At 45.8% G+C, this 26,415-nt stretch overlaps 28 non-coding genes across 28 annotated transcripts; 13 read left to right on the forward strand and 15 right to left on the reverse strand.

Moving 5' to 3' along the window:
• Positions 1–1,301: 1,301 nt before the first annotated feature.
• On the reverse strand, positions 1,302–1,374 carry TRNAM-CAU (transfer RNA methionine (anticodon CAU)). Its single transcript has one exon. It is a non-coding gene; the product is annotated as a tRNA-Met (tRNA).
• Positions 1,375–1,493: 119 nt separating this feature from the next.
• Positions 1,494–1,565, forward strand: TRNAE-UUC (transfer RNA glutamic acid (anticodon UUC)). Its single transcript has one exon. It is a non-coding gene; the product is annotated as a tRNA-Glu (tRNA).
• A 1,503-nt stretch (positions 1,566–3,068) lies between these two features.
• TRNAM-CAU (transfer RNA methionine (anticodon CAU)) lies at positions 3,069–3,141 on the reverse strand. The gene has a single exon. It is a non-coding gene; the product is annotated as a tRNA-Met (tRNA).
• A 119-nt stretch (positions 3,142–3,260) lies between these two features.
• Positions 3,261–3,332, forward strand: TRNAE-UUC (transfer RNA glutamic acid (anticodon UUC)). The gene has a single exon. It is a non-coding gene; the product is annotated as a tRNA-Glu (tRNA).
• Positions 3,333–4,835: 1,503 nt separating this feature from the next.
• On the reverse strand, positions 4,836–4,908 carry TRNAM-CAU (transfer RNA methionine (anticodon CAU)). Its single transcript has one exon. It is a non-coding gene; the product is annotated as a tRNA-Met (tRNA).
• Positions 4,909–5,027: 119 nt separating this feature from the next.
• On the forward strand, positions 5,028–5,099 carry TRNAE-UUC (transfer RNA glutamic acid (anticodon UUC)). Its single transcript has one exon. It is a non-coding gene; the product is annotated as a tRNA-Glu (tRNA).
• A 1,503-nt stretch (positions 5,100–6,602) lies between these two features.
• Positions 6,603–6,675, reverse strand: TRNAM-CAU (transfer RNA methionine (anticodon CAU)). Its single transcript has one exon. It is a non-coding gene; the product is annotated as a tRNA-Met (tRNA).
• Positions 6,676–6,794: 119 nt separating this feature from the next.
• On the forward strand, positions 6,795–6,866 carry TRNAE-UUC (transfer RNA glutamic acid (anticodon UUC)). The gene has a single exon. It is a non-coding gene; the product is annotated as a tRNA-Glu (tRNA).
• Positions 6,867–8,369: 1,503 nt separating this feature from the next.
• On the reverse strand, positions 8,370–8,442 carry TRNAM-CAU (transfer RNA methionine (anticodon CAU)). Its single transcript has one exon. It is a non-coding gene; the product is annotated as a tRNA-Met (tRNA).
• A 119-nt stretch (positions 8,443–8,561) lies between these two features.
• TRNAE-UUC (transfer RNA glutamic acid (anticodon UUC)) lies at positions 8,562–8,633 on the forward strand. The gene has a single exon. It is a non-coding gene; the product is annotated as a tRNA-Glu (tRNA).
• A 1,503-nt stretch (positions 8,634–10,136) lies between these two features.
• TRNAM-CAU (transfer RNA methionine (anticodon CAU)) lies at positions 10,137–10,209 on the reverse strand. Its single transcript has one exon. It is a non-coding gene; the product is annotated as a tRNA-Met (tRNA).
• Positions 10,210–10,328: 119 nt separating this feature from the next.
• On the forward strand, positions 10,329–10,400 carry TRNAE-UUC (transfer RNA glutamic acid (anticodon UUC)). Its single transcript has one exon. It is a non-coding gene; the product is annotated as a tRNA-Glu (tRNA).
• A 1,503-nt stretch (positions 10,401–11,903) lies between these two features.
• Positions 11,904–11,976, reverse strand: TRNAM-CAU (transfer RNA methionine (anticodon CAU)). Its single transcript has one exon. It is a non-coding gene; the product is annotated as a tRNA-Met (tRNA).
• A 119-nt stretch (positions 11,977–12,095) lies between these two features.
• Positions 12,096–12,167, forward strand: TRNAE-UUC (transfer RNA glutamic acid (anticodon UUC)). Its single transcript has one exon. It is a non-coding gene; the product is annotated as a tRNA-Glu (tRNA).
• A 1,502-nt stretch (positions 12,168–13,669) lies between these two features.
• TRNAM-CAU (transfer RNA methionine (anticodon CAU)) lies at positions 13,670–13,742 on the reverse strand. The gene has a single exon. It is a non-coding gene; the product is annotated as a tRNA-Met (tRNA).
• Positions 13,743–13,861: 119 nt separating this feature from the next.
• TRNAE-UUC (transfer RNA glutamic acid (anticodon UUC)) lies at positions 13,862–13,933 on the forward strand. Its single transcript has one exon. It is a non-coding gene; the product is annotated as a tRNA-Glu (tRNA).
• A 1,497-nt stretch (positions 13,934–15,430) lies between these two features.
• Positions 15,431–15,503, reverse strand: TRNAM-CAU (transfer RNA methionine (anticodon CAU)). Its single transcript has one exon. It is a non-coding gene; the product is annotated as a tRNA-Met (tRNA).
• Positions 15,504–17,197: 1,694 nt separating this feature from the next.
• TRNAM-CAU (transfer RNA methionine (anticodon CAU)) lies at positions 17,198–17,270 on the reverse strand. Its single transcript has one exon. It is a non-coding gene; the product is annotated as a tRNA-Met (tRNA).
• Positions 17,271–17,389: 119 nt separating this feature from the next.
• On the forward strand, positions 17,390–17,461 carry TRNAE-UUC (transfer RNA glutamic acid (anticodon UUC)). The gene has a single exon. It is a non-coding gene; the product is annotated as a tRNA-Glu (tRNA).
• Positions 17,462–18,964: 1,503 nt separating this feature from the next.
• On the reverse strand, positions 18,965–19,037 carry TRNAM-CAU (transfer RNA methionine (anticodon CAU)). Its single transcript has one exon. It is a non-coding gene; the product is annotated as a tRNA-Met (tRNA).
• Positions 19,038–19,156: 119 nt separating this feature from the next.
• Positions 19,157–19,228, forward strand: TRNAE-UUC (transfer RNA glutamic acid (anticodon UUC)). Its single transcript has one exon. It is a non-coding gene; the product is annotated as a tRNA-Glu (tRNA).
• Positions 19,229–20,731: 1,503 nt separating this feature from the next.
• On the reverse strand, positions 20,732–20,804 carry TRNAM-CAU (transfer RNA methionine (anticodon CAU)). Its single transcript has one exon. It is a non-coding gene; the product is annotated as a tRNA-Met (tRNA).
• Positions 20,805–20,923: 119 nt separating this feature from the next.
• On the forward strand, positions 20,924–20,995 carry TRNAE-UUC (transfer RNA glutamic acid (anticodon UUC)). The gene has a single exon. It is a non-coding gene; the product is annotated as a tRNA-Glu (tRNA).
• A 1,503-nt stretch (positions 20,996–22,498) lies between these two features.
• TRNAM-CAU (transfer RNA methionine (anticodon CAU)) lies at positions 22,499–22,571 on the reverse strand. The gene has a single exon. It is a non-coding gene; the product is annotated as a tRNA-Met (tRNA).
• Positions 22,572–22,690: 119 nt separating this feature from the next.
• Positions 22,691–22,762, forward strand: TRNAE-UUC (transfer RNA glutamic acid (anticodon UUC)). Its single transcript has one exon. It is a non-coding gene; the product is annotated as a tRNA-Glu (tRNA).
• A 1,503-nt stretch (positions 22,763–24,265) lies between these two features.
• TRNAM-CAU (transfer RNA methionine (anticodon CAU)) lies at positions 24,266–24,338 on the reverse strand. Its single transcript has one exon. It is a non-coding gene; the product is annotated as a tRNA-Met (tRNA).
• Positions 24,339–26,032: 1,694 nt separating this feature from the next.
• TRNAM-CAU (transfer RNA methionine (anticodon CAU)) lies at positions 26,033–26,105 on the reverse strand. Its single transcript has one exon. It is a non-coding gene; the product is annotated as a tRNA-Met (tRNA).
• A 119-nt stretch (positions 26,106–26,224) lies between these two features.
• On the forward strand, positions 26,225–26,296 carry TRNAE-UUC (transfer RNA glutamic acid (anticodon UUC)). The gene has a single exon. It is a non-coding gene; the product is annotated as a tRNA-Glu (tRNA).
• Positions 26,297–26,415: the final 119 nt, after the last annotated feature.

The following is a 26,415-nucleotide window of genomic DNA, read 5'->3' on the forward strand; positions in this document are numbered from 1 at the left end:
TCCCTCTCTCTACGCTCATTTTGAGGACAATTTATCAAAGAGTCGAAACACATGCGAAGACTAAAAACTTGCAAACACTCACAGTCATCACTGACCGGTCATAAAAACCCAATGAAATCAACGAAGAAAACCCCAGGCGACATTAAGAATATTCCGTCCCCACCTTGCCTTCATGGAAGGAAAACAAAACAAAACAAAGGCCTACACTATGGCAGGACTGGTGGACCCAGTTTTGGTGCCGCAGATAAAACAGAAACAAATCATTGCACATTCTTACAAAGAAACAACATCCACAGTGGTTATCATACGCTGAGAGCAAACCATGAACTAAAGGCAAAGCCAAAGAGCCTCGGCTTTTCATGTGCCAAGAGAAAAGGGTGAAACTGAGAAGGACCAGAAAGATCTTTCACTCTTTTTTTGAAAAAAAAAAACCAAAAACTCTTTACATTCCTCTCTGTCTCTTCAATTTCATTCCCTGTCTTGTCCAAGTGCTGAGCAATGGGGCACATGTGCTTGCTTTCAACAAGCCTTATTGGGCTTGATATGAAATTGCTTTTGGAAATCTGGCCTTTCATTTCAAAGAGGTTGCTGCTTTTCTTCCGCTTTTCGCCACTCCTTCTATAAGATGCTGAGAGACACTATTAAAAAGCCTTTGAAACATAGCAAAGTGAAGCAAAAACACTCAATGCCCATTTCAGAAGCGGTCCTTCTCCAGTTTCCCACAGTTGCTAAAAAGGGCCTAATCCACGTCAAGGCTGGGAGTCCAACGTTTGCGGGTAAAGATAGGAGGGAATGCTATTTCTTTTGGGCTTCTTTTCAAGGAAGCCAAATCCATGCACAAATCATTTCCCACCTGTAATCATGCAGTGAGGAAAAGCGGCAAAAGGGGGAAGTTAAAGTACCCGTGCTATTCAAAGGCAAAGAAAGCGTTTTGAAATCAGGGAGGACAACAAGGTGGGGACTTTTCCCATTTTTCCCACCTTTGTAAAAGCCCTTTTGGATCCTCTGTTCTGTTTTCTTTCTGTGTGATGAAAGGGAGTGAAGCCCGTGACATGGTGGATGTGTGGAAAATGCATGTGTTTTTTTCCAGGGTGAGTAGACAGTGTATGTTGCAAGCTCTGTTAGATGCAGAGTTGGCGATTTCGGCTCCTGAGGAAAATGGTGGAGGGCAAAGGAGCTTTGAAAGCTTGAGCTGCTGATGACTTTTCCCTGGATATGGCTTCTTGCAAAGCTTGAAAGATGCAGAGTAGCGGCTTTCAGCCATTAAGGACTCCAAGTGGCAGAAAAAGCCTAGAGAAGAGTGCCTCGTGTGAGGATCGAACTCACGACCTTCAGATTATGAGACTGACGCGCTACCTACTGCGCTAACGAGGCTGCGTGCTGGAAGATGGGCACTTGTCCCCCCTGCCCACCACGCTTGGAAGACCATGGCGGTGCTAGTTTTCTTCTCGCTTTGGTTTTCTCTATTTCTCCCACAGCAGCCTTGGCAGTTTTCCCATATGGTCTAGCGGTTAGGATTCCTGGTTTTCACCCAGGCGGCCCGGGTTCGACTCCCGGTATGGGAAATGCAAGACATTTTAGTGACACGCTTGCTCCTGCTGCTTAAACCTGCCAAACTCTTTTCCCCTTGCAACCTCAAATCATTCCCTTGTTGGCAAAGTACCAAGCAACGCAACATACATTCTCTGCTTCAACAACCCCTAGTGCTTTACTTCCAACTGCTTTACAAATCTGCCCGCATAGTCCAGCGGGTCTTGCTGCTTTTCCTCCCCCTCTCTACGCTCATTTTGAGGACAATTTATCAAAGAGTCGAAAGACATGCGAACACTAAAAACTTGCAAACACTCACAGTCATCACTGACCGGTCATAAAAACCCAATGAAATCAACGAAGAAAACCCCAGGCGACATTAAGAATATTCCGTCCCCACCTTGCCTTCATGGAAGGAAAACAAAACAAAACAAAGGCCTACACTATGGCAGGACTGGTGGACCCAGTTTTGGTGCCGCAGATAAAACAGAAACAAATCATTGCACATTCTTACAAAGAAACAACATCCACAGTGGTTATCATACGCTGAGAGCAAACCATGAACTAAAGGCAAAGCCAAAGAGCCTCGGCTTTTCATGTGCCAAGAGAAAAGGGTGAAACTGAGAAGGACCAGAAAGATCTTTCACTCTTTTTTTGAAAAAAAAAAACCAAAAACTCTTTACATTCCTCTCTGTCTCTTCAATTTCATTCCCTGTCTTGTCCAAGTGCTGAGCAATGGGGCACATGTGCTTGCTTTCAACAAGCCTTATTGGGCTTGATATGAAATTGCTTTTGGAAATCTGGCCTTTCATTTCAAAGAGGTTGCTGCTTTTCTTCCGCTTTTCGCCACTCCTTCTATAAGATGCTGAGAGACACTATTAAAAAGCCTTTGAAACATAGCAAAGTGAAGCAAAAACACTCAATGCCCATTTCAGAAGCGGTCCTTCTCCAGTTTCCCACAGTTGCTAAAAAGGGCCTAATCCACGTCAAGGCTGGGAGTCCAACGTTTGCGGGTAAAGATAGGAGGGAATGCTATTTCTTTTGGGCTTCTTTTCAAGGAAGCCAAATCCATGCACAAATCATTTCCCACCGGTAATCATGCAGTGAGGAAAAGCGGCAAAAGGGGGAAGTTAAAGTACCCGTGCTATTCAAAGGCAAAGAAAGCGTTTTGAAATCAGGGAGGACAACAAGGTGGGGACTTTTCCCATTTTTCCCACCTTTGTAAAAGCCCTTTTGGATCCTCTGTTCTGTTTTCTTTCTGTGTGATGAAAGGGAGTGAAGCCCGTGACATGGTGGATGTGTGGAAAATGCATGTGTTTTTTTCCAGGGTGAGTAGACAGTGTATGTTGCAAGCTCTGTTAGATGCAGAGTTGGCGATTTCGGCTCCTGAGGAAAATGGTGGAGGGCAAAGGAGCTTTGAAAGCTTGAGCTGCTGATGACTTTTCCCTGGATATGGCTTCTTGCAAAGCTTGAAAGATGCAGAGTAGCGGCTTTCAGCCATTAAGGACTCCAAGTGGCAGAAAAAGCCTAGAGAAGAGTGCCTCGTGTGAGGATCGAACTCACGACCTTCAGATTATGAGACTGACGCGCTACCTACTGCGCTAATGAGGCTGCGTGCTGGAAGATGGGCACTTGTCCCTCCTGCCCACCACGCTTGGAAGACCATGGCGGTGCTAGTTTTCTTCTCGCTTTGGTTTTCTCTATTTCTCCCACAGCAGCCTTGGCAGTTTTCCCATATGGTCTAGCGGTTAGGATTCCTGGTTTTCACCCAGGCGGCCCGGGTTCGACTCCCGGTATGGGAAATGCAAGCCATTTTAGTGACACGCTTGCTCCTGCTGCTTAAACCTGCCAAACTCTTTTCCCCTTGCAACCTCAAATCATTCCCTTGTTGGCAAAGTACCAAGCAACGCAACATACATGCTCTGCTTCAACAACCCCTAGTGCTTTACTTCCAACTGCTTTACAAATCTGCCCGCATAGTCCAGCGGGTCTTGCTGCTTTGCCTCCCTCTCTCTACGCTCATTTTGAGGACAATTTATCAAAGAGTCGAAACACATGCGAAGACTAAAAACTTGCAAACACTCACAGTCATCACTGACCGGTCATAAAAACCCAATGAAATCAACGAAGAAAACCCCAGGCGACATTAAGAATATTCCGTCCCCACCTTGCCTTCATGGAAGGAAAACAAAACAAAACAAAGGCCTACACTATGGCAGGACTGGTGGACCCAGTTTTGGTGCCGCAGATAAAACAGAAACAAATCATTGCACATTCTTACAAAGAAACAACATCCACAGTGGTTATCATACGCTGAGAGCAAACCATGAACTAAAGGCAAAGCCAAAGAGCCTCGGCTTTTCATGTGCCAAGAGAAAAGGGTGAAACTGAGAAGGACCAGAAAGATCTTTCACTCTTTTTTTGAAAAAAAAAAAACAAAAACTCTTTACATTCCTCTCTGTCTCTTCAATTTCATTCCCTGTCTTGTCCAAGTGCTGAGCAATGGGGCACATGTGCTTGCTTTCAACAAGCCTTATTGGGCTTGATATGAAATTGCTTTTGGAAATCTGGCCTTTCATTTCAAAGAGGTTGCTGCTTTTTTTCCGCTTTTCGCCACTCCTTCTATAAGATGCTGAGAGACACTATTAAAAAGACTTTGAAACATAGCAAAGTGAAGCAAAAACACTCAATGCCCATTTCAGAAGCGATCCTTCTCCAGTTTCCCACAGTTGCTAAAAAGGGCCTAATCCACGTCAAGGCTGGGAGTCCAACGTTTGCGGGTAAAGATAGGAGGGAATGCTATTTCTTTTGGGCTTCTTTTCAAGGAAGCCAAATCCATGCACAAATCATTTCCCACCGGTAATCATGCAGTGAGGAAAAGCGGCAAAAGGGGGAAGTTAAAGTACCCGTGCTATTCAAAGGCAAAGAAAGCGTTTTGAAATCAGAGAGGACATCAAGGTGGGGACTTTTCCCATTTTTCCCACCTTTGTAAAAGCCCTTTTGAATCCTCTGTTCTGTTTTCTTTCTGTGTGATGAAAGGGAGTGAAGCCCGTGACATGGTGGATGTGTGGAAAATGCATGTGTTTTTTTCCAGGGTGAGTAGACAGTGTATGTTGCAAGCTCTGTTAGATGCAGAGTTGGCGATTTCGGCTCCTGAGGAAAATGGTGGAGGGCATAGGAGCTTTGAAAGCTTGAGCTGCTGATGACTTTTCCCTGGATATGGCTTCTTGCAAAGCTTGAAAGATGCAGAGTAGCGGCTTTCAGCCATTAAGGACTCCAAGTGGCAGAAAAAGCCTAGAGAAGAGTGCCCCGTGTGAGGATCGAACTCACGACCTTCAGATTATGAGACTGACGCGCTACCTACTGCGCTAACGAGGCTGCGTGCTGGAAGATGGGCAGTTGTCCCCCCTGCCCACCACGCTTGGAAGACCATGGCGGTGCTAGTTTTCTTCTCGCTTTGGTTTTCTCTATTTCTCCCACAGCAGCCTTGGCAGTTTTCCCATATGGTCTAGCGGTTAGGATTCCTGGTTTTCACCCAGGCGGCCCGGGTTCGACTCCCGGTATGGGAAATGCAAGCAGTTTTAGTGACACGCTTGCTCCTGCTGCTTAAACCTGCCAAACTCTTTTCCCCTTGCAACCTCAAATCATTCCCTTGTTGGCAAAGTACCAAGCAACGCAACATACATGCTCTGCTTCAACAACCCCTAGTGCTTTACTTCCAACTGCTTTACAAATCTGCCCGCATAGTCCAGCGGGTCTTGCTGCTTTGCCTCCCTCTCTCTACGCTCATTTTGAGGACAATTTATCAAAGAGTCGAAACACATGCGAACACTAAAAACTTGCAAACACTCACAGTCATCACTGACCGGTCATAAAAACCCAATGAAATCAACGAAGAAAACCCCAGGCGACATTAAGAATATTCCGTCCCCACCTTGCCTTCATGGAAGGAAAACAAAACAAAACAAAGGCCTACACTATGGCAGGACTGGTGGACCCAGTTTTGGTGCCGCAGATAAAACAGAAACAAATCATTGCACATTCTTACAAAGAAACAACATCCACAGTGGTTATCATACGCTGAGAGCAAACCATGAACTAAAGGCAAAGCCAAAGAGCCTCGGCTTTTCATGTGCCAAGAGAAAAGGGTGAAACTGAGAAGGACCAGAAAGATCTTTCACTCTTTTTTTGAAAAAAAAAAACCAAAAACTCTTTACATTCCTCTCTGTCTCTTCAATTTCATTCCCTGTCTTGTCCAAGTGCTGAGCAATGGGGCACATGTGCTTGCTTTCAACAAGCCTTATTGGGCTTGATATGAAATTGCTTTTGGAAATCTGGCCTTTCATTTCAAAGAGGTTGCTGCTTTTTTTCCGCTTTTCGCCACTCCTTCTATAAGATGCTGAGAGACACTATTAAAAAGACTTTGAAACATAGCAAAGTGAAGCAAAAACACTCAATGCCCATTTCAGAAGCGGTCCTTCTCCAGTTTCCCACAGTTGCTAAAAAGGGCCTAATCCACGTCAAGGCTGGGAGTCCAACGTTTGCGGGTAAAGATAGGAGGGAATGCTATTTCTTTTGGGCTTCTTTTCAAGGAAGCCAAATCCATGCACAAATCATTTCCCACCGGTAATCATGCAGTGAGGAAAAGCGGCAAAAGGGGGAAGTTAAAGTACCCGTGCTATTCAAAGGCAAAGAAAGCGTTTTGAAATCAGGGAGGACAACAAGGTGGGGACTTTTCCCATTTTTCCCACCTTTGTAAAAGCCCTTTTGGATCCTCTGTTCTGTTTTCTTTCTGTGTGATGAAAGGGAGTGAAGCCCGTGACATGGTGGATGTGTGGAAAATGCATGTGTTTTTTTCCAGGGTGAGTAGACAGTGTATGTTGCAAGCTCTGTTAGATGCAGAGTTGGCGATTTCGGCTCCTGAGGAAAATGGTGGAGGGCAAAGGAGCTTTGAAAGCTTGATCTGCTGATGACTTTTCCCTGGATATGGCTTCTTGCAAAGCTTGAAAGATGCAGAGTAGCGGCTTTCAGCCATTAAGGACTCCAAGTGGCAGAAAAAGCCTAGAGAAGAGTGCCTCGTGTGAGGATCGAACTCACGACCTTCAGATTATGAGACTGACGCGCTACCTACTGCGCTAACGAGGCTGCGTGCTGGAAGATGGGCACTTGTCCTCCCTGCCCACCACGCTTGGAAGACCATGGCGGTGCTAGTTTTCTTCTCGCTTTGGTTTTCTCTATTTCTCCCACAGCAGCCTTGGCAGTTTTCCCATATGGTCTAGCGGTTAGGATTCCTGGTTTTCACCCAGGCGGCCCGGGTTCGACTCCCGGTATGGGAAATGCAAGCCATTTTAGTGACACGCTTGCTCCTGCTGCTTAAACCTGTCAAACTCTTTTCCCCTTGCAACCTCAAATCATTCCCTTGTTGGCAAAGTACCAAGCAACGCAACATACATGCTCTGCTTCAACAACCCCTAGTGCTTTACTTCCAACTGCTTTACAAATCTGCCCGCATAGTCCAGCGGGTCTTGCTGCTTTGCCTCCCTCTCTCTACGCTCATTTTGAGGACAATTTATCAAAGAGTCGAAAGACATGCGAACACTAAAAACTTGCAAACACTCACAGTCATCACTGACCGGTCATAAAAACCCAATGAAATCAACGAAGAAAACCCCAGGCGACATTAAGAATATTCCGTCCCCACCTTGCCTTCATGGAAGGAAAACAAAACAAAACAAAGGCCTACACTATGGCAGGACTGGTGGACCCAGTTTTGGTGCTGCAGATAAAACAGAAACAAATCATTGCACATTCTTACAAAGAAACAACATCCACAGTGGTTATCATACGCTGAAAGCAAACCATGAACTAAAGGCAAAGCCAAAGAGCCTCGGCTTTTCATGTGCCAAGAGAAAAGGGTGAAACTGAGAAGGACCAGAAAGATCTTTCACTCTTTTTTTGAAAAAAAAAAACCAAAAACTCTTTACATTCCTCTCTGTCTCTTCAATTTCATTCCCTGTCTTGTCCAAGTGCTGAGCAATGGGGCACATGTGCTTGCTTTCAACAAGCCTTATTGGGCTTGATATGAAATTGCTTTTGGAAATCTGGCCTTTCATTTCAAAGAGGTTGCTGCTTTTCTTCCGCTTTTCGCCACTCCTTCTATAAGATGCTGAGAGACACTATTAAAAAGCCTTTGAAACATAGCAAAGTGAAGCAAAAACACTCAATGCCCATTTCAGAAGCGGTCCTTCTCCAGTTTCCCACAGTTGCTAAAAAGGGCCTAATCCACGTCAAGGCTGGGAGTCCAACGTTTGCGGGTAAAGATAGGAGGGAATGCTATTTCTTTTGGGCTTCTTTCCAAAGAAGCCAAATCCATGCACAAATCATTTCCCACCGGTAATCATGCAGTGAGGAAAAGCGGCGAAAGGGGGAAGTTAAAGTACCCGTGCTGTTCAAAGGCAAAGAAAGCGTTTTGAAATCAGGGAGGACAACAAGGTGGGGACTTTTCCCATTTTTCCCACCTTTGTAAAAGCCCTTTTGAATCCTCTGTTCTGTTTTCTTTCTGTGTGATGAAAGGGAGTGAAGCCCGTGACATGGTGGATGTGTGGAAAATGCATGTGTTTTTTTCCAGGGTGAGTAGACAGTGTATTTTGCAAGCTCTGTTAGATGCAGAGTTGGCGATTTCGGCTCCTGAGGAAAATGGTGGAGGGCATAGGAGCTTTGAAAGCTTGAGCTGCTGATGACTTTTCCCTGGATATGGCTTCTTGCAAAGCTTGAAAGATGCAGAGTAGCGGCTTTCAGCCATTAAGGACTCCAAGTGGCAGAAAAAGCCTAGAGAAGAGTGCCCCGTGTGAGGATCGAACTCACGACCTTCAGATTATGAGACTGACGCGCTACCTACTGCGCTAACGAGGCTGCGTGCTGGAAGATGGGCACTTGTCCCCCCTGCCCACCACGCTTGGAAGACCATGGCGGTGCTAGTTTTCTTCTCGCTTTGGTTTTCTCTATTTCTCCCACAGCAACCTTGGCAGTTTTCCCATATGGTCTAGCGGTTAGGATTCCTGGTTTTCACCCAGGCGGCCCGGGTTCGACTCCCGGTATGGGAAATGCAAGACATTTTAGTGACACGCTTGCTCCTGCTGCTTAAACCTGCCAAACTCTTTTCCCCTTGCAACCTCAAATCATTCCCTTGTTGGCAAAGTACCAAGCAACGCAACATACATGCTCTGCTTCAACAACCCCTAGTGCTTTACTTCCAACTGCTTTACAAATCTGCCCGCATAGTCCAGCGGGTCTTGCTGCTTTTCCTCCCTCTCTCTACGCTCATTTTGAGGACAATTTATCAAAGAGTCGAAAGACATGCGAACACTAAAAACTTGCAAACACTCACAGTCATCACTGACCGGTCATAAAAACCCAATGAAATCAACGAAGAAAACCCCAGGCGACATTAAGAATATTCCGTCCCCACCTTGCCTTCATGGAAGGAAAACAAAACAAAACAAAGGCCTACACTATGTCAGGACTGGTGGACCCAGTTTTGGTGCCGCAGATAAAACAGAAACAAATCATTGCACATTCTTACAAAGAAACAACATCCACAGTGGTTATCATACGCTGAGAGCAAACCATGAACTAAAGGCAAAGCCAAAGAGCCTCGGCTTTTCATGTGCCAAGAGAAAAGGGTGAAACTGAGAAGGACCAGAAAGATCTTTCACTCTTTTTTTGAAAAAAAAAAACCAAAAACTCTTTACATTCCTCTCTGTCTCTTCAATTTCATTCCCTGTCTTGTCCAAGTGCTGAGCAATGGGGCACATGTGCTTGCTTTCAACAAGCCTTATTGGGCTTGATATGAAATTGCTTTTGGAAATCTGGCCTTTCATTTCAAAGAGGTTGCTGCTTTTCTTCCGCTTTTCGCCACTCCTTCTATAAGATGCTGAGAGACACTATTAAAAAGCCTTTGAAACATAGCAAAGTGAAGCAAAAACACTCAATGCCCATTTCAGAAGCGGTCCTTCTCCAGTTTCCCACAGTTGCTAAAAAGGGCCTAATCCACGTCAAGGCTGGGAGTCCAACGTTTGCGGGTAAAGATAGGAGGGAATGCTATTTCTTTTGGGCTTCTTTTCAAGGAAGCCAAATCCATGCACAAATCATTTCCCACCGGTAATCATGCAGTGAGGAAAAGCGGCAAAAGGGGGAAGTTAAAGTACCCGTGCTATTCAAAGGCAAAGAAAGCGTTTTGAAATCAGGGAGGACAACAAGGTGGGGACTTTTCCCATTTTTCCCACCTTTGTAAAAGCCCTTTTGGATCCTCTGTTCTGTTTTCTTTCTGTGTGATGAAAGGGAGTGAAGCCCGTGACATGGTGGATGTGTGGAAAATGCATGTGTTTTTTTCCAGGGTGAGTAGACAGTGTATGTTGCAAGCTCTGTTAGATGCAGAGTTGGCGATTTCGGCTCCTGAGGAAAATGGTGGAGGGCAAAGGAGCTTTGAAAGCTTGAGCTGCTGATGACTTTTCCCTGGATATGGCTTCTTGCAAAGCTTGAAAGATGCAGAGTAGCGGCTTTCAGCCATTAAGGACTCCAAGTGGCAGAAAAAGCCTAGAGAAGAGTGCCTCGTGTGAGGATCGAACTCACGACCTTCAGATTATGAGACTGACGCGCTACCTACTGCGCTAACGAGGCTGCGTGCTGGAAGATGGGCACTTGTCCCTCCTGCCCACCACGCTTGGAAGACCATGGCGGTGCTAGTTTTCTTCTCGCTTTGGTTTTCTCTATTTCTCCCACAGCAGCCTTGGCAGTTTTCCCATATGGTCTAGCGGTTAGGATTCCTGGTTTTCACCCAGGCGGCCCGGGTTCGACTCCCGGTATGGGAAATGCAAGACATTTTAGTGACACGCTTGCTCCTGCTACTTAAACCTGCCAAACTCTTTTCCCCTTGCAACCTCAAATCATTCCCTTGTTGGCAAAGTACCAAGCAACGCAACATACATGCTCTGCTTCAACAACCCCTAGTGCTTTACTTCCAACTGCTTTACAAATCTGCCCGCATAGTCCAGCGGGTCTTGCTGCTTTGCCTCCCTCTCTCTACGCTCATTTTGAGGACAATTTATCAAAGAGTCGAAAGACATGCGAAGACTAAAAACTTGCAAACACTCACAGTCATCACTGACCGGTCATAAAAACCCAATGAAATCAACGAAGAAAACCCCAGGCGACATTAAGAATATTCCGTCCCCACCTTGCCTTCATGGAAGGAAAACAAAACAAAACAAAGGCCTACACTATGTCAGGACTGGTGGACCCAGTTTTGGTGCCGCAGATAAAACAGAAACAAATCATTGCACATTCTTACAAAGAAACAACATCCACAGTGGTTATCATACGCTGAGAGCAAACCATGAACTAAAGGCAAAGCCAAAGAGCCTCGGCTTTTCATGTGCCAAGAGAAAAGGGTGAAACTGAGAAGGACCAGAAAGATCTTTCACTCTTTTTTTGAAAAAAAAAAACCAAAAACTCTTTACATTCCTCTCTGTCTCTTCAATTTCATTCCCTGTCTTGTCCAAGTGCTGAGCAATGGGGCACATGTGCTTGCTTTCAACAAGCCTTATTGGGCTTGATATGAAATTGCTTTTGGAAATCTGGCCTTTCATTTCAAAGAGGTTGCTGCTTTTCTTCCGCTTTTCGCCACTCCTTCTATAAGATGCTGAGAGACACTATTAAAAAGCCTTTGAAACATAGCAAAGTGAAGCAAAAACACTCAATGCCCATTTCAGAAGCGGTCCTTCTCCAGTTTCCCACAGTTGCTAAAAAGGGCCTAATCCACGTCAAGGCTGGGAGTCCAACGTTTGCGGGTAAAGATAGGAGGGAATGCTATTTCTTTTGGGCTTCTTTTCAAGGAAGCCAAATCCATGCACAAATCATTTCCCACCGGTAATCATGCAGTGAGGAAAAGCGGCAAAAGGGGGAAGTTAAAGTACCCGTGCTATTCAAAGGCAAAGAAAGCGTTTTGAAATCAGGGAGGACAACAAGGTGGGGACTTTTCCCATTTTTCCCACCTTTGTAAAAGCCCTTTTGGATCCTCTGTTCTGTTTTCTTTCTGTGTGATGAAAGGGAGTGAAGCCCGTGACATGGTGGATGTGTGGAAAATGCATGTGTTTTTTTCCAGGGTGAGTAGACAGTGTATGTTGCAAGCTCTGTTAGATGCAGAGTTGGCGATTTCGGCTCCTGAGGAAAATGGTGGAGGGCAAAGGAGCTTTGAAAGCTTGATCTGCTGATGACTTTTCCCTGGATATGGCTTCTTGCAAAGCTTGAAAGATGCAGAGTAGCGGCTTTCAGCCATTAAGGACTCCAAGTGGCAGAAAAAGCCTAGAGAAGAGTGCCTCGTGTGAGGATCGAACTCACGACCTTCAGATTATGAGACTGACGCGCTACCTACTGCGCTAACGAGGCTGCGTGCTGGAAGATGGGCACTTGTCCCTCCTGCCCACCACGCTTGGAAGACCATGGCGGTGCTAGTTTTCTTCTCGCTTTGGTTTTCTCTATTTCTCCCACAGCAGCCTTGGCAGTTTTCCCATATGGTCTAGCGGTTAGGATTCCTGGTTTTCACCCAGGCGGCCCGGGTTCGACTCCCGGTATGGGAAATGCAAGACATTTTAGTGACACGCTTGCTCCTGCTACTTAAACCTGCCAAACTCTTTTCCCCTTGCAACCTCAAATCATTCCCTTGTTGGCAAAGTACCAAGCAACGCAACATACATGCTCTGCTTCAACAACCCCTAGTGCTTTACTTCCAACTGCTTTACAAATCTGCCCGCATAGTCCAGCGGGTCTTGCTGCTTTGCCTCCCTCTCTCTACGCTCATTTTGAGGACAATTTATCAAAGAGTCGAAACACATGCGAAGACTAAAAACTTGCAAACACTCACAGTCATCACTGACCGGTCATAAAAACCCAATGAAATCAACGAAGAAAACCCCAGGCGACATTAAGAATATTCCGTCCCCACCTTGCCTTCATGGAAGGAAAACAAAACAAAACAAAGGCCTACAATATGGCAGGACTCGTGGACCCAGTTTTGGTGCCGCAGATAAAACAGAAACAAATCATTGCACATTCTTACAAAGAAACAACATCCACAGTGGTTATCATACGCTGAGAGCAAACCATGAACTAAAGGCAAAGCCAAAGAGCCTCGGCTTTTCATGTGCCAAGAGAAAAGGGTGAAACTGAGAAGGACCAGAAAGATCTTTCACTCTTTTTTTGAAAAAAAAAACCAAAAACTCTTTACATTCCTCTCTGTCTCTTCAATTTCATTCCCTGTCTTGTCCAAGTGCTGAGCAATGGGGCACATGTGCTTGCTTTCAACAAGCCTTATTGGGCTTGATATGAAATTGCTTTTGGAAATCTGGCCTTTCATTTCAAAGAGGTTGCTGCTTTTCTTCCGCTTTTCGCCACTCCTTCTATAAGATGCTGAGAGACACTATTAAAAAGCCTTTGAAACATAGCAAAGTGAAGCAAAAACACTCAATGCCCATTTCAGAAGCGGTCCTTCTCCAGTTTCCCACAGTTGCTAAAAAGGGCCTAATCCACGTCAAGGCTGGGAGTCCAACGTTTGCGGGTAAAGATAGGAGGGAATGCTATTTCTTTTGGGCTTCTTTCCAAGGAAGCCAAATCCATGCACAAATCATTTCCCACCGGTAATCATGCAGTGAGGAAAAGCGGCGAAAGGGGGAAGTTAAAGTACCCGTGCTGTTCAAAGGCAAAGAAAGCGTTTTGAAATCAGGGAGGACAACAAGGTGGGGACTTTTCCCATTTTTCCCACCTTTGTAAAAGCCCTTTTGAATCCTCTGTTCTGTTTTCTTTCTGTGTGATGAAAGGGAGTGAAGCCCGTGACATGGTGGATGTGTGGAAAATGCATGTGTTTTTTTCCAGGGTGAGTAGACAGTGTATGTTGCAAGCTCTGTTAGATGCAGAGTTGGCGATTTCGGCTCCTGAGGAAAATGGTGGAGGGCATAGGAGCTTTGAAAGCTTGAGCTGCTGATGACTTTTCCCTGGATATGGCTTCTTGCAAAGCTTGAAAGATGCAGAGTAGCGGCTTTCAGCCATTAAGGACTCCAAGTGGCAGAAAAAGCCTAGAGAAGAGTGCCCCGTGTGAGGATCGAACTCACGACCTTCAGATTATGAGACTGACGCGCTACCTACTGCGCTAACGAGGTTGCGTGCTGGAAGATGGGCACTTGTCCCCCCTGCCCACCACGCTTGGAAGACCATGGCGGTGCTAGTTTTCTTCTCGCTTTGGTTTTCTCTATTTCTCCCACAGCAGCCTTGGCAGTTTTCCCATATGGTCTAGCGGTTAGGATTCCTGGTTTTCACCCAGGCGGCCCGGGTTCGACTCCCGGTATGGGAAATGCAAGCCATTTTAGTGACACGCTTGCTCCTGCTGCTTAAACCTGCCAAACTCTTTTCCCCTTGCAACCTCAAATCATTCCCTTGTTGGCAAAGTACCAAGCAACGCAACATACATGCTCTGCTTCAACAACCCCTAGTGCTTTACTTCCAGCTGCTTTACAAATCTGCCCGCATAGTCCAGCGGGTCTTGCTGCTTTTCCTCCCTCTCTCTACGCTCATTTTGAGGACAATTTATCAAAGAGTCGAAACACATGCGAACACTAAAAACTTGCAAACAGTCATCACTGACCGGTCATAAAAACCCAATGAAATCAACGAAGAAAACCCCAGGCGACATTAAGAATATTCCGTCCCCACCTTGCCTTCATGGAAGGAAAACAAAACAAAACAAAGGCCTACACTATGGCAGGACTGGTGGACCCAGTTTTGGTGCCGCAGATAAAACAGAAACAAATCATTGCACATTCTTACAAAGAAACAACATCCACAGTGGTTATCATACGCTGAGAGCAAACCATGAACTAAAGGCAAAGCCAAAGAGCCTCGGCTTTTCATGTGCCAAGAGAAAAGGGTGAAACTGAGAAGGACCAGAAAGATCTTTCACTCTTTTTTTGAAAAAAAAAAAACAAAAACTCTTTACATTCCTCTCTGTCTCTTCAATTTCATTCCCTGTCTTGTCCAAGTGCTGAGCAATGGGGCACATGTGCTTGCTTTCAACAAGCCTTATTGGGCTTGATATGAAATTGCTTTTGGAAATCTGGCCTTTCATTTCAAAGAGGTTGCTGCTTTTTTTCCGCTTTTCGCCACTCCTTCTATAAGATGCTGAGAGACACTATTAAAAAGCCTTTGAAACATAGCAAAGTGAAGCAAAAACACTCAATGCCCATTTCAGAAGCGGTCCTTCTCCAGTTTCCCACAGTTGCTAAAAAGGGCCTAATCCACGTCAAGGCTGGGAGTCCAACGTTTGCGGGTAAAGATAGGAGGGAATGCTATTTCTTTTGGGCTTCTTTTCAAGGAAGCCAAATCCATGCACAAATCATTTCCCACCGGTAATCATGCAGTGAGGAAAAGCGGCGAAAGGGGGAAGTTAAAGTACCCGTGCTATTCAAAGGCAAAGAAAGCGTTTTGAAATCAGGGAGGACAACAAGGTGGGGACTTTTCCCATTTTTCCCACCTTTGTAAAAGCCCTTTTGGATCCTCTGTTCTGTTTTCTTTCTGTGTGATGAAAGGGAGTGAAGCCCGTGACATGGTGGATGTGTGGAAAATGCATGTGTTTTTTTCCAGGGTGAGTAGACAGTGTATGTTGCAAGCTCTGTTAGATGCAGAGTTGGCGATTTCGGCTCCTGAGGAAAATGGTGGAGGGCAAAGGAGCTTTGAAAGCTTGAGCTGCTGATGACTTTTCCCTGGATATGGCTTCTTGCAAAGCTTGAAAGATGCAGAGTAGCGGCTTTCAGCCATTAAGGACTCCAAGTGGCAGAAAAAGCCTAGAGAAGAGTGCCTCGTGTGAGGATCGAACTCACGACCTTCAGATTATGAGACTGACGCGCTACCTACTGCGCTAACGAGGCTGCGTGCTGGAAGATGGGCACTTGTCCCCCCTGCCCACCACGCTTGGAAGACCATGGCGGTGCTAGTTTTCTTCTCGCTTTGGTTTTCTCTATTTCTCCCACAGCAGCCTTGGCAGTTTTCCCATATGGTCTAGCGGTTAGGATTCCTGGTTTTTACCCAGGCGGCCCGGGTTCGACTCCCGGTATGGGAAATGCAAGACATTTTAGTGACACGCTTGCTCCTGCTGCTTAAACCTGCCAAACTCTTTTCCCCTTGCAACCTCAAATCATTCCCTTGTTGGCAAAGTACCAAGCAACGCAACATACATGCTCTGCTTCAACAACCCCTAGTGCTTTACTTCCAACTGCTTTACAAATCTGCCCGCATAGTCCAGCGGGTCTTGCTGCTTTGCCTCCCTCTCTCTACGCTCATTTTGAGGACAATTTATCAAAGAGTCAAAACACATGCGAAGACTAAAAACTTGCAAACACTCACAGTCATCACTGACCGGTCATAAAAACCCAATGAAATCAACGAAGAAAACCCCAGGCGACATTAAGAATATTCCGTCCCCACCTTGCCTTCATGGAAGGAAAACAAAACAAAACAAAGGCCTACACTATGGCAGGACTGGTGGACCCAGTTTTGGTGCCGCAGATAAAACAGAAACAAATCATTGCACATTCTTACAAAGAAACAACATCCACAGTGGTTATCATACGCTGAGAGCAAACCATGAACTAAAGGCAAAGCCAAAGAGCCTCGGCTTTTCATGTGCCAAGAGAAAAGAGTGAAACTGAGAAGGACCAGAAAGATCTTTCACTCTTTTTTTGAAAAAAAAAAACCAAAAACTCTTTACATTCCTCTCTGTCTCTTCAATTTCATTCCCTGTCTTGTCCAAGTGCTGAGCAATGGGGCACATGTGCTTGCTTTCAACAAGCCTTATTGGGCTTGATATGAAATTGCTTTTGGAAATCTGGCCTTTCATTTCAAAGAGGTTGCTGCTTTTCTTCCGCTTTTCGCCACTCCTTCTATAAGATGCTGAGAGACACTATTAAAAAGCCTTTGAAACATAGCAAAGTGAAGCAAAAACACTCAATGCCCATTTCAGAAGCGGTCCTTCTCCAGTTTCCCACAGTTGCTAAAAAGGGCCTAATCCACGTCAAGGCTGGGAGTCCAACGTTTGCGGGTAAAGATAGGAGGGAATGCTATTTCTTTTGGGCTTCTTTCCAAGGAAGCCAAATCCATGCACAAATCATTTCCCACCGGTAATCATGCAGTGAGGAAAAGCGGCGAAAGGGGGAAGTTAAAGTACCCGTGCTGTTCAAAGGCAAAGAAAGCGTTTTGAAATCAGGGAGGACAACAAGGTGGGGACTTTTCCCATTTTTCCCACCTTTGTAAAAGCCCTTTTGAATCCTCTGTTCTGTTTTCTTTCTGTGTGATGAAAGGGAGTGAAGCCCGTGACATGGTGGATGTGTGGAAAATGCATGTGTTTTTTTCCAGGGTGAGTAGACAGTGTATGTTGCAAGCTCTGTTAGATGCAGAGTTGGCGATTTCGGCTCCTGAGGAAAATGGTGGAGGGCATAGGAGCTTTGAAAGCTTGAGCTGCTGATGACTTTTCCCTGGATATGGCTTCTTGCAAAGCTTGAAAGATGCAGAGTAGCGGCTTTCAGCCATTAAGGACTCCAAGTGGCAGAAAAAGCCTAGAGAAGAGTGCCCCGTGTGAGGATCGAACTCACGACCTTCAGATTATGAGACTGACGCGCTACCTACTGCGCTAACGAGGCTGCGTGCTGGAAGATGGGCACTTGTCCCCCCTGCCCACCACGCTTGGAAGACCATGGCGGTGCTAGTTTTCTTCTCGCTTTGGTTTTCTCTATTTCTCCCACAGCAGCCTTGGCAGTTTTCCCATATGGTCTAGCGGTTAGGATTCCTGGTTTTCACCCAGGCGGCCCGGGTTCGACTCCCGGTATGGGAAATGCAAGACATTTTAGTGACACGCTTGCTCCTGCTGCTTAAACCTGCCAAACTCTTTTCCCCTTGCAACCTCAAATCATTCCCTTGTTGGCAAAGTACCAAGCAACGCAACATACATGCTCTGCTTCAACAACCCCTAGTGCTTTACTTCCAACTGCTTTACAAATCTGCCCGCATAGTCCAGCGGGTCTTGCTGCTTTGCCTCCCTCTCTCTACGCTCATTTTGAGGACAATTTATCAAAGAGTCGAAACACATGCGAACACTAAAAACTTGCAAACACTCACAGTCATCACTGACCGGTCATAAAAACCCAATGAAATCAACGAAGAAAACCCCAGGCGACATTAAGAATATTCCGTCCCCACCTTGCCTTCATGGAAGGAAAACAAAACAAAACAAAGGCCTACACTATGGCAGGACTGGTGGACCCAGTTTTGGTGCCGCAGATAAAACAGAAACAAATCATTGCACATTCTTACAAAGAAACAACATCCACAGTGGTTATCATACGCTGAGAGCAAACCATGAACTAAAGGCAAAGCCAAAGAGCCTCGGCTTTTCATGTGCCAAGAGAAAAGGGTGAAACTGAGAAGGCCCAGAAAGATCTTTCACTCTTTTTTTGAAAAAAAAAAACCAAAAACTCTTTACATTCCTCTCTGTCTCTTCAATTTCATTCCCTGTCTTGTCCAAGTGCTGAGCAATGGGGCACATGTGCTTGCTTTCAACAAGCCTTATTGGGCTTGATATGAAATTGCTTTTGGAAATCTGGCCTTTCATTTCAAAGAGGTTGCTGCTTTTCTTCCGCTTTTCGCCACTCCTTCTATAAGATGCTGAGAGACACTATTAAAAAGCCTTTGAAACATAGCAAAGTGAAGCAAAAACACTCAATGCCCATTTCAGAAGCGGTCCTTCTCCAGTTTCCCACAGTTGCTAAAAAGGGCCTAATCCACGTCAAGGCTGGGAGTCCAACGTTTGCGGGTAAAGATAGGAGGGAATGCTATTTCTTTTGGGCTTCTTTTCAAGGAAGCCAAATCCATGCACAAATCATTTCCCACCGGTAATCATGCAGTGAGGAAAAGCGGCAAAAGGGGGAAGTTAAAGTACCCGTGCTATTCAAAGGCAAAGAAAGCGTTTTGAAATCAGGGAGGACAACAAGGTGGGGACTTTTCCCATTTTTCCCACCTTTGTAAAAGCCCTTTTGGATCCTCTGTTCTGTTTTCTTTCTGTGTGATGAAAGGGAGTGAAGCCCGTGACATGGTGGATGTGTGGAAAATGCATGTGTTTTTTTCCAGGGTGAGTAGACAGTGTATGTTGCAAGCTCTGTTAGATGCAGAGTTGGCGATTTCGGCTCCTGAGGAAAATGGTGGAGGGCAAAGGAGCTTTGAAAGCTTGAGCTGCTGATGACTTTTCCCTGGATATGGCTTCTTGCAAAGCTTGAAAGATGCAGAGTAGCGGCTTTCAGCCATTAAGGACTCCAAGTGGCAGAAAAAGCCTAGAGAAGAGTGCCTCGTGTGAGGATCGAACTCACGACCTTCAGATTATGAGACTGACGCGCTACCTACTGCGCTAACGAGGCTGCGTGCTGGAAGATGGGCACTTGTCCACCCTGCCCACCACGCTTGGAAGACCATGGCGGTGCTAGTCTTCTTCTCGCTTTGGTTTTCTCTATTTCTCCCACAGCAGCCTTGGCAGTTTTCCCATATGGTCTAGCGGTTAGGATTCCTGGTTTTCACCCAGGCGGCCCGGGTTGGACTCCCGGTATGGGAAATGCAAGACATTTTAGTGACACGCTTGCTCCTGCTGCTTAAACCTGCCAAACTCTTTTCCCCTTGCAACCTCAAATCATTCCCTTGTTGGCAAAGTACCAAGCAACGCAACATACATGCTCTGCTTCAACAACCCCTAGTGCTTTACTTCCAACTGCTTTACAAATCTGCCCGCATAGTCCAGCGGGTCTTGCTGCTTTGCCTCCCTCTCTCTACGCTCATTTTGAGGACAATTTATCAAAGAGTCGAAACACATGCGAACACTAAAAACTTGCAAACACTCACAGTCATCACTGACCGGTCATAAAAACCCAATGAAATCAGCGAAGAAAACCCCAGGCGACATTAAGAATATTCCGTCCCCACCTTGCCTTCATGGAAGGAAAACAAAACAAAACAAAGGCCTACACTATGGCAGGACTGGTGGACCCAGTTTTGGTGCCACAGATAAAACAGAAACAAATCATTGCACATTCTTACAAAGAAACAACATCCACAGTGGTTATCATACGCTGAGAGCAAACCATGAACTAAAGGCAAAGCCAAAGAGCCTCGGCTTTTCATGTGCCAAGAGAAAAGGGTGAAACTGAGAAGGACCAGAAAGATCTTTCACTCTTTTTTTGAAAAAAAAAAACCAAAAACTCTTTACATTCCTCTCTGTCTCTTCAATTTCATTCCCTGTCTTGTCCAAGTGCTGAGCAATGGGGCACATGTGCTTGCTTTCAACAAGCCTTATTGGGCTTGATATGAAATTGCTTTTGGAAATCTGGCCTTTCATTTCAAAGAGGTTGCTGCTTTTCTTCCGCTTTTCGCCACTCCTTCTATAAGATGCTGAGAGACACTATTAAAAAGCCTTTGAAACATAGCAAAGTGAAGCAAAAACACTCAATGCCCATTTCAGAAGCGGTCCTTCTCCAGTTTCCCACAGTTGCTAAAAAGGGCCTAATCCACGTCAAGGCTGGGAGTCCAACGTTTGCGGGTAAAGATAGGAGGGAATGCTATTTCTTTTGGGCTTCTTTCCAAGGAAGCCAAATCCATGCACAAATCATTTCCCACCGGTAATCATGCAGTGAGGAAAAGCGGCGAAAGGGGGAAGTTAAAGTACCCGTGCTGTTCAAAGGCAAAGAAAGCGTTTTGAAATCAGGGAGGACAACAAGGTGGGGACTTTTCCCATTTTTCCCACCTTTGTAAAAGCCCTTTTGAATCCTCTGTTCTGTTTTCTTTCTGTGTGATGAAAGGGAGTGAAGCCCGTGACATGGTGGATGTGTGGAAAATGCATGTGTTTTTTTCCAGGGTGAGTAGACAGTGTATTTTGCAAGCTCTGTTAGATGCAGAGTTGGCGATTTCGGCTCCTGAGGAAAATGGTGGAGGGCATAGGAGCTTTGAAAGCTTGAGCTGCTGATGACTTTTCCCTGGATATGGCTTCTTGCAAAGCTTGAAAGATGCAGAGTAGCGGCTTTCAGCCATTAAGGACTCCAAGTGGCAGAAAAAGCCTAGAGAAGAGTGCCCCGTGTGAGGATCGAACTCACGACCTTCAGATTATGAGACTGACGCGCTACCTACTGCGCTAACGAGGCTGCGTGCTGGAAGATGGGCACTTGTCCCCCCTGCCCACCACGCTTGGAAGACCATGGCGGTGCTAGTTTTCTTCTCGCTTTGGTTTTCTCTATTTCTCCCACAGCAGCCTTGGCAGTTTTCCCATATGGTCTAGCGGTTAGGATTCCTGGTTTTCACCCAGGCGGCCCGGGTTCGACTCCCGGTATGGGAAATGCAAGACATTTTAGTGACACGCTTGCTCCTGCTGCTTAAACCTGCCAAACTCTTTTCCCCTTGCAACCTCAAATCATTCCCTTGTTGGCAAAGTACCAAGCAACGCAACATACATGCTCTGCTTCAACAACCCCTAGTGCTTTACTTCCAACTGCTTTACAAATCTGCCCGCATAGTCCAGCGGGTCTTGCTGCTTTGCCTCCCTCTCTCTACGCTCATTTTGAGGACAATTTATCAAAGAGTCGAAAGACATGCGAACACTAAAAACTTGCAAACACTCACAGTCATCACTGACCGGTCATAAAAACCCAATGAAATCAACGAAGAAAACCCCAGGCGACATTAAGAATATTCCGTCCCCACCTTGCCTTCATGGAAGGAAAACAAAACAAAACAAAGGCCTACACTATGGCAGGACTGGTGGACCCAGTTTTGGTGCCGCAGATAAAACAGAAACAAATCATTGCACATTCTTACAAAGAAACAACATCCACAGTGGTTATCATACGCTGAGAGCAAACCATGAACTAAAGGCAAAGCCAAAGAGCCTCGGCTTTTCATGTGCCAAGAGAAAAGGGTGAAACTGAGAAGGACCAGAAAGATCTTTCACTCTTTTTTTGAAAAAAAAAAACCAAAAACTCTTTACATTCCTCTCTGTCTCTTCAATTTCATTCCCTGTCTTGTCCAAGTGCTGAGCAATGGGGCACATGTGCTTGCTTTCAACAAGCCTTATTGGGCTTGATATGAAATTGCTTTTGGAAATCTGGCCTTTCATTTCAAAGAGGTTGCTGCTTTTCTTCCGCTTTTCGCCACTCCTTCTATAAGATGCTGAGAGACACTATTAAAAAGCCTTTGAAACATAGCAAAGTGAAGCAAAAACACTCAATGCCCATTTCAGAAGCGGTCCTTCTCCAGTTTCCCACAGTTGCTAAAAAGGGCCTAATCCACGTCAAGGCTGGGAGTCCAACGTTTGCGGGTAAAGATAGGAGGGAATGCTATTTCTTTTGGGCTTCTTTCCAAGGAAGCCAAATCCATGCACAAATCATTTCCCACCGGTAATCATGCAGTGAGGAAAAGCGGCGAAAGGGGGAAGTTAAAGTACCCGTGCTGTTCAAAGGCAAAGAAAGCGTTTTGAAATCAGGGAGGACAACAAGGTGGGGACTTTTCCCATTTTTCCCACCTTTGTAAAAGCCCTTTTGAATCCTCTGTTCTGTTTTCTTTCTGTGTGATGAAAGGGAGTGAAGCCCGTGACATGGTGGATGTGTGGAAAATGCATGTGTTTTTTTCCAGGGTGAGTAGACAGTGTATGTTGCAAGCTCTGTTAGATGCAGAGTTGGCGATTTCGGCTCCTGAGGAAAATGGTGGAGGGCATAGGAGCTTTGAAAGCTTGAGCTGCTGATGACTTTTCCCTGGATATGGCTTCTTGCAAAGCTTGAAAGATGCAGAGTAGCGGCTTTCAGCCATTAAGGACTCCAAGTGGCAGAAAAAGCCTAGAGAAGAGTGCCCCGTGTGAGGATCGAACTCACGACCTTCAGATTATGAGACTGACGCGCTACCTACTGCGCTAACGAGGCTGCGTGCTGGAAGATGGGCACTTGTCCCCCCTGCCCACCACGCTTGGAAGACCATGGCGGTGCTAGTTTTCTTCTCGCTTTGGTTTTCTCTATTTCTCCCACAGCAGCCTTGGCAGTTTTCCCATATGGTCTAGCGGTTAGGATTCCTGGTTTTCACCCAGGCGGCCCGGGTTCGACTCCCGGTATGGGAAATGCAAGACATTTTAGTGACACGCTTGCTCCTGCTGCTTAAACCTGCCAAACTCTTTTCCCCTTGCAACCTCAAATCATTCCCTTGTTGGCAAAGTACCAAGCAACGCAACATACATGCTCTGCTTCAACAACCCCTAGTGCTTTACTTCCAACTGCTTTACAAATCTGCCCGCATAGTCCAGCGGGTCTTGCTGCTTTGCCTCCCTCTCTCTACGCTCATTTTGAGGACAATTTATCAAAGAGTCGAAACACATGCGAACACTAAAAACTTGCAAACACTCACAGTCATCACTGACCGGTCATAAAAACCCAATGAAATCAACGAAGAAAACCCCAGGCGACATTAAGAATATTCCGTCCCCACCTTGCCTTCATGGAAGGAAAACAAAACAAAACAAAGGCCTACACTATGGCAGGACTGGTGGACCCAGTTTTGGTGCCGCAGATAAAACAGAAACAAATCATTGCACATTCTTACAAAGAAACAACATCCACAGTGGTTATCATACGCTGAGAGCAAACCATGAACTAAAGGCAAAGCCAAAGAGCCTCGGCTTTTCATGTGCCAAGAGAAAAGGGTGAAACTGAGAAGGACCAGAAAGATCTTTCACTCTTTTTTTGAAAAAAAAAAAACAAAAACTCTTTACATTCCTCTCTGTCTCTTCAATTTCATTCCCTGTCTTGTCCAAGTGCTGAGCAATGGGGCACATGTGCTTGCTTTCAACAAGCCTTATTGGGCTTGATATGAAATTGCTTTTGGAAATCTGGCCTTTCATTTCAAAGAGGTTGCTGCTTTTCTTCCGCTTTTCGCCACTCCTTCTATAAGATGCTGAGAGACACTATTAAAAAGCCTTTGAAACATAGCAAAGTGAAGCAAAAACACTCAATGCCCATTTCAGAAGCGGTCCTTCTCCAGTTTCCCACAGTTGCTAAAAAGGGCCTAATCCACGTCAAGGCTGGGAGTCCAACGTTTGCGGGTAAAGATAGGAGGGAATGCTATTTCTTTTGGGCTTCTTTTCAAGGAAGCCAAATCCATGCACAAATCATTTCCCACCGGTAATCATGCAGTGAGGAAAAGCGGCGAAAGGGGGAAGTTAAAGTACCCGTGCTATTCAAAGGCAAAGAAAGCGTTTTGAAATCAGGGAGGACAACAAGGTGGGGACTTTTCCCATTTTTCCCACCTTTGTAAAAGCCCTTTTGGATCCTCTGTTCTGTTTTCTTTCTGTGTGATGAAAGGGAGTGAAGCCCGTGACATGGTGGATGTGTGGAAAATGCATGTGTTTTTTTCCAGGGTGAGTAGACAGTGTATGTTGCAAGCTCTGTTAGATGCAGAGTTGGCGATTTCGGCTCCTGAGGAAAATGGTGGAGGGCAAAGGAGCTTTGAAAGCTTGAGCTGCTGATGACTTTTCCCTGGATATGGCTTCTTGCAAAGCTTGAAAGATGCAGAGTAGCGGCTTTCAGCCATTAAGGACTCCAAGTGGCAGAAAAAGCCTAGAGAAGAGTGCCTCGTGTGAGGATCGAACTCACGACCTTCAGATTATGAGACTGACGCGCTACCTACTGCGCTAACGAGGCTGCGTGCTGGAAGATGGGCACTTGTCCCCCCTGCCCACCACGCTTGGAAGACCATGGCGGTGCTAGTTTTCTTCTCGCTTTGGTTTTCTCTATTTCTCCCACAGCAGCCTTGGCAGTTTTCCCATATGGTCTAGCGGTTAGGATTCCTGGTTTTTACCCAGGCGGCCCGGGTTCGACTCCCGGTATGGGAAATGCAAGACATTTTAGTGACACGCTTGCTCCTGCTGCTTAAACCTGCCAAACTCTTTTCCCCTTGCAACCTCAAATCATTCCCTTGTTGGCAAAGTACCAAGCAACGCAACATACATGCTCTGCTTCAACAACCCCTAGTGCTTTACTTCCAACTGCTTTACAAATCTGCCCGCATAGTCCAGCGGGTCTTGCTGCTTTGCCTCCCTCTCTCTACGCTCATTTTGAGGACAATTTATCAAAGAGTCAAAACACATGCGAAGACTAAAAACTTGCAAACACTCACAGTCATCACTGACCGGTCATAAAAACCCAATGAAATCAACGAAGAAAACCCCAGGCGACATTAAGAATATTCCGTCCCCACCTTGCCTTCATGGAAGGAAAACAAAACAAAACAAAGGCCTACACTATGGCAGGACTGGTGGACCCAGTTTTGGTGCCGCAGATAAAACAGAAACAAATCATTGCACATTCTTACAAAGAAACAACATCCACAGTGGTTATCATACGCTGAGAGCAAACCATGAACTAAAGGCAAAGCCAAAGAGCCTCGGCTTTTCATGTGCCAAGAGAAAAGAGTGAAACTGAGAAGGACCAGAAAGATCTTTCACTCTTTTTTTGAAAAAAAAAAACCAAAAACTCTTTACATTCCTCTCTGTCTCTTCAATTTCATTCCCTGTCTTGTCCAAGTGCTGAGCAATGGGGCACATGTGCTTGCTTTCAACAAGCCTTATTGGGCTTGATATGAAATTGCTTTTGGAAATCTGGCCTTTCATTTCAAAGAGGTTGCTGCTTTTCTTCCGCTTTTCGCCACTCCTTCTATAAGATGCTGAGAGACACTATTAAAAAGCCTTTGAAACATAGCAAAGTGAAGCAAAAACACTCAATGCCCATTTCAGAAGCGGTCCTTCTCCAGTTTCCCACAGTTGCTAAAAAGGGCCTAATCCACGTCAAGGCTGGGAGTCCAACGTTTGCGGGTAAAGATAGGAGGGAATGCTATTTCTTTTGGGCTTCTTTCCAAGGAAGCCAAATCCATGCACAAATCATTTCCCACCGGTAATCATGCAGTGAGGAAAAGCGGCGAAAGGGGGAAGTTAAAGTACCCGTGCTGTTCAAAGGCAAAGAAAGCGTTTTGAAATCAGGGAGGACAACAAGGTGGGGACTTTTCCCATTTTTCCCACCTTTGTAAAAGCCCTTTTGAATCCTCAGTTCTGTTTTCTTTCTGTGTGATGAAAGGGAGTGAAGCCCGTGACATGGTGGATGTGTGGAAAATGCATGTGTTTTTTTCCAGGGTGAGTAGACAGTGTATGTTGCAAGCTCTGTTAGATGCAGAGTTGGCGATTTCGGCTCCTGAGGAAAATGGTGGAGGGCATAGGAGCTTTGAAAGCTTGAGCTGCTGATGACTTTTCCCTGGATATGGCTTCTTGCAAAGCTTGAAAGATGCAGAGTAGCGGCTTTCAGCCATTAAGGACTCCAAGTGGCAGAAAAAGCCTAGAGAAGAGTGCCCCGTGTGAGGATCGAACTCACGACCTTCAGATTATGAGACTGACGCGCTACCTACTGCGCTAACGAGGCTGCGTGCTGGAAGATGGGCACTTGTCCCCCCTGCCCACCACGCTTGGAAGACCATGGCGGTGCTAGTTTTCTTCTCGCTTTGGTTTTCTCTATTTCTCCCACAGCAGCCTTGGCAGTTTTCCCATATGGTCTAGCGGTTAGGATTCCTGGTTTTCACCCAGGCGGCCCGGGTTCGACTCCCGGTATGGGAAATGCAAGACATTTTAGTGACACGCTTGCTCCTGCTGCTTAAACCTGCCAAACTCTTTTCCCCTTGCAACCTCAAATCATTCCCTTGTTGGCAAAGTACCAAGCAACGCAACATACATGC

This window comes from Staurois parvus, unplaced genomic scaffold, assembly GCF_062004578.1.
Source record: "Staurois parvus isolate SC_StPar_1 unplaced genomic scaffold, SC_StPar_1.0 ptg000662l, whole genome shotgun sequence".
Classification (NCBI taxonomy): domain Eukaryota; kingdom Metazoa; phylum Chordata; class Amphibia; order Anura; family Ranidae; genus Staurois; species Staurois parvus.